A 5,482-nucleotide genomic window follows, 5' to 3' on the forward strand; every position below is an offset into this window, starting at 1 on the left:
ATGCTCCAAAATGATGGAATAGTCTACCTAAAGCTATAAGAGATGTGAGCTCTGTGAACTTTTTTAAACAACAGCTGAAAACATATTTATTTAATCTGGCTTTTAATTATTATTACAATTATTACTTATTTTTACATAATGTCTAATTTTGTAATTGTTTTTGCTTATTTTCTGTTGTTATATATCTTGTATTTTTATTTTTCTCTGTGAATAGATATAAACTTTATTGATCCCCTAGGGGAAATTTAGGGAATCGCTTTGAGCTACATCACTGTATGAAAGCTGCTCTATGAATACATTGTATTATTATCTGCAAAGAAGTCAATGATCAAATTGATTTTACCAAAAACTTTCAACCTGCACCAGTAATTCCTCTCTTTGGTATGAACAAATTTCAAATAAAATGTATTTTTTCCCCCATATTCAATTATGATGCTGTACTGCTTCAGTTCTACAACAAATCCATTAAAATAGAGTTATGAGGTGCGCCCTGGTGGTCGAGTGGTTAGAGTGCATGCCACATATGGTGCTTTTCAACTAAACGGTTCTAGCACGACTCGACTCGATTTGACTCGACTTGACTCCGTTTTTTTTGTGTTTCCACTAGGGATAGTACCTGGTACCTGGTACTTTTTTAGTACCTGCTCTGGTGAGGTTCAAAGCGAGCCGAGCCGATACTAAATGTGACGTCAACAGACTGCCGGCCACTGATTGGTCAGAAGAGTTGTCGCTGGAAGAGTCATGAGCCGTCCCACACAAGAATCAACTCCCGGCATTTTTAAATACCGGTAACAGCGTTACAACCATAGTTACAGCCTAACGGCTCAATTTTCTTGCTTTGTGTGTGAAAAAAAAGCCTCATACAGCAGCAAGTACACCACTGCCTCAATGTCCTCTGTTGTTTATGTGTTTTGTAAAACGAAGTCACGGCAGTTTCGCGGAGCCGTGCTATGACGACCCCACCCCTGTTGAGTAGGTACTTTTTTGTAATGGAAAAGGTCTGTCCTGGAACCGTACCGAGTCGAGTCGAGCCGAGTAGTTCCAGAACTGTATAGTGGAAAAGCGCCAATAATCGCAACGTCGCCGGCTAGAATTCGGCCAGAGACTTTTGCTGCAGATCATTCACCTCTCTCTCTCCCTGTTTCCTGTCGGCCTCTCTGCCAGATACTATTTAAATAAAGGCAGAAAAAAAAGATTTTTGAGTCAGAACATTTAGATTTGTGTATTTGAAAATTACCACAAATGATCAAAAGCTGAATTAAATATGTCATATTCATTTCCATCTTATACAAATACAAAATATAACATCACATCAATACAGTACAATACAGCACATCATTAACATGCAAATATATCTCACTAAGAGACCACTGTTGACATTTACCTTCAAAGCTAATGTTATATTAATCGTCCTTCTTCATAGCATGTCACATAACAGAAGGCACAAGTGTAACTAATATTAGTCATTGCCCTTTTCCATTGAAGTGGGCAAATAGAGCCATGTTCATCAACAGCACAGCATGACAAAGACCCCCTAACTAAATGAGACCACTGCACTGGCACAGCACAGCTCATGAAAAAAAAGAAAATAAATGAACCTGGCAATCCTTGTGATAGTGGATACAATTATTGTGAACATAGTGTCTTTCCATAGATATCATCTCTGAGCAAAGAGTAAGTATGTACTGGGGTATCACATCATTTAATAAAACAGAATATGCTGACACTACTTAGTGGACATTTGATTTTACCAAAAACGGTCCACCTGCACCAGTAATTCCTCTCTTTGGTTTGAACAACAGTGTTTGAGCTATAAGATACTCATATTGTGACTTGTCGTAGCAGCTGCAAAAGCACAGTTGTAACTAATAACATTATCAATGGCTTTGTTCCATTTACGTAGGTGTGCCAGCAAACCGTGCCAGTGAGCAAAATAGCAGAGCCCTGCAGCTGGCACACCTGAATGGAATGCTGCCATCATTATTAATGTCATTAGATATACCCGAGAGCACCGAGCCAATATGTTTGTTGTGAGAAAAGTCTATTTCACAGATATGACACTTAGTCAACAATGTGTGCTTCATTTATCTTTCTTTTTCTTGACATTTTTGTTTTGATATATTTTTAGCCATCCTGGCTACGTAACACTAGAGATGGAGATGTTCGTCGGTCCACCATCTTCCAGACTGAAATATCTCATCAACTACTAGATGGATTGCCATGACATTTTTGGAGGATGATTTCCTGACTTTACCAGTGTATCAACATTTTCACCTATCTCAGCATCTACAAAATGGATTGTCCCAAATTTTGGTTCAGATATTCTTGGTCCTCAGCGGATGAATCCAACTGACTTTGGTGATCCTCTAGTACCACCATGAGGTAGACATTTGTGTGTTTTAAGTGAAAAAGTCTCAACAAATATTGGATGGATTGCTATTAAATGTGGTACACTGATATTTCCCTTTAGCACCATTGTAGCCGGGATTCAAACCACCGGTCTTCTGATTAGTGGACAGTCCGCTCTACCTCCTGAGACACAGCTGGCCCTAATTTGAGTGTGCATGAGAAATTATTTTTAAAGAGACACACTTTAAAACAATCTAAAATAGCATTTTTTAACATTATTTATATATGTCATTGGGGTGGATTAGGGTAATGTAGGACATTGACTAATGTGGGACAGCTAAGCTTTTTATATTTAATTATTTTAAAGCTAACTCGACTATGCATACTGTTTAAGTTATATTGTTTAATATTACACATTTGAACATACTGGCTAGTATTTTTTTTTACCTATCTGACAATGAAAGCAAAAAAATGATAGGCCTACTAAGTTAAATGACCAAATATGGACATAGACATTTCAGAATGTTTTGGCTGATAAGGCTGCTTGGTATAAATCAAAATATCTCTAAACTAGTGTCCCAGATTTCAGCGTGAACTGTCCCAGATTATAAAATCCACAAATTTGAAATGATTTGGCACAAGGAACATTAATATATGTGCCATTTTCCTTTTGGGTACAATATTTAAAAATTGTCTGCTGATTTAACAAGGAACATCTTGGGGATTTCGTAATGATATTAGGTGTTGATATAATGTATTGGATTCATATGTAAATATGGTAAACAAGTCAGAATTGCAAAAAGTGTCTCACATTACCCTAATCCACCTTACTTCAGATGTGTCTATGGGCCTGATTTACTAAAGGTTTGCGTGCGCAAAAAATGTGCAAGCTGATCTACTAACGCAGCGCACTGATGTTTGCGTCTTTCAACTGTGCAAGATAGTACGCGCTGTCCATTTAGTAGTTTACCATAATGAATCAATATATTAGTTAACCTCTTCCACTAGAACCTGATCACATTTCATTTTGTTCTTGCAGCTTTCTGCTCGTCCAAACTCTCCATTAAGACACAAAACCCTCATTTAAATACTGCTGTCTGCACCCTGTTGCACCTGTTTTCATTTACAGTTATTCTAGTAGATCACCTGCAAAACGCACGCAAACGAGACGCGCAATCTATTGCACTGTCCACGCAATTTAGTACCCACTATTTGGGATCTTAGTAAATCAGGCCCTATGTGTCTTGAATAAATGTTCTTCTCAGTGAACTTTACAGAATGGTCTGGTCACAGTCACAGTGTTGTAGACTAAATTGTTAGAACAATTTGCTTAATAGCAGCGCTATTAAAATCTGAATTGTAAATGTTTCATTTTTTGACCACCTCCATCCTATAAGAGAGTGACTTCTTTGACATTTACAATGAATTCTGTACAAATGCTAAAACTTTAAAACCACTTTTTGTTGTTAACCCCTCCGATGACTAAATTGCTAGATTGGAGCTGTAATTGGTCTTCATTGAGGAACAGTTGGAATAATGGCTTCATATCATTTAGATCCATACTTTGTTTTTTTGCCTAGAGACATGGACTCAGAGGATGGGAAAATTAAGAAAAACAAACATATGGGGCCTACATGAGTCTCACCCAGCTGGGCCCCACTTGAAACCCAGTCAGAGCCCACTTGAAGCCCATATGGGCAAACACAGGTGAGGCCACCCTTATGGGCCCACATGGACATGCTGGCTCGGGGAGAACAAATATGGAAAGTGTGATATAAGTATAGATTTATTTCTTCAAATGAAAGGCAATGAAATAAAATGTGACAGGAAACAAGAGAGAGAAATACAATACTGCCGGGAACTATTTCTGTATCTCCATCCATTGTTTCCTGTTCATTACCGGTGTCTTAACTCCTCAATCGCAAGTACACCTCAAGAGAAACATCTCACTGAAAACCTCACACACTCCTTCACACATCTGAGTTACTGTTCCAGTCTGATGAAGCTCTGACTGTAGCTGGGGAAATGGCTTACAATAATCAAACGCTTTATTTGTGCACGACACAACTTCAACCAAAGACTTTTCGTCGAGGAATTGACAATTTATAGCAAACGGTTCCACTGTTAGATTTGAAGAGGATTCTGCTGAGAGAGCTAATCCCCCAAAACAAAACGATTGCTTCCTGCTTAATATGTATTAGCATGGAAACACATTAAAACCAACAAAACACCAGAGACACTGCAATCCATCCTGAATTTGAACAACAGCATCTTTCACTTTCCCTTCAATTAGCCCTTTTCATCTGAGATTCAGCTCACATACAGCAAGAGACTGATAGTATCCTGTATGTACCAAGACTATGTAGAGAAAAAACATGATGACATTATGCAAGCCAGGCCTCCAAAGAATTTAACAATGAGCAGGAGTTCAGCTATACATCCATTAAGATAAGAACAACAATAAACCAAACTTAAGGAGAGTGATCAGCTAAACAGCATGCATGAGCTCAAAGAAACAAATTCAAACAACCAGAGTAAAAACTGAGTTGGGATAAACACCAATGAAAATGAATGAGCATACACTGTTATGAATATGCAGAGACTGAGATAGCAACCTGAGCATCCAGCAGCACATCACCTGTAAGCATGCAAATATCTTAAATGCCAACAATTCATATTCCGCACAGCAACAAAGCTAAACTGAGAACATGCAGCAGCCAATCACAATACAGAAAACTACACAATATGCAAAACTCCCTAAGAGAAGCTATGGGAGGCAGCTGTGCATTACTTTTAAATGATATTGTAGTTAGTGGTATAGTGGTTAATCAAACTTACATCTGTCAAACCAACCAGTCGGTCGTCATCATATAAAGTCTCATCAAGTCTTGTGTAAAACTGAAAGTATAGTTTGGAAACACTTGTGATAAAGTATAAATCTCACTTTTGTGTCTTGTCCAAGTTTGATTTTGTGTGGAAGAAGCTCATTTTTGTACCTTGTGGTCATTGTGGGAAAAACACCCACTATGACTGTGATTGCCACCGACATTCATGTGTCAGTGGGCATTTTTCTACCTTCTGGCAAGGAAATAAGGGTTCCGTTTCCTGCTATATTAGGAGTTATACAGCCCTT

The sequence above is a fragment of the Scomber scombrus genome, chromosome 9 (assembly GCF_963691925.1).
Source record: "Scomber scombrus chromosome 9, fScoSco1.1, whole genome shotgun sequence".
In the NCBI taxonomy this organism is placed as follows: Eukaryota; Metazoa; Chordata; class Actinopteri; order Scombriformes; family Scombridae; genus Scomber; species Scomber scombrus.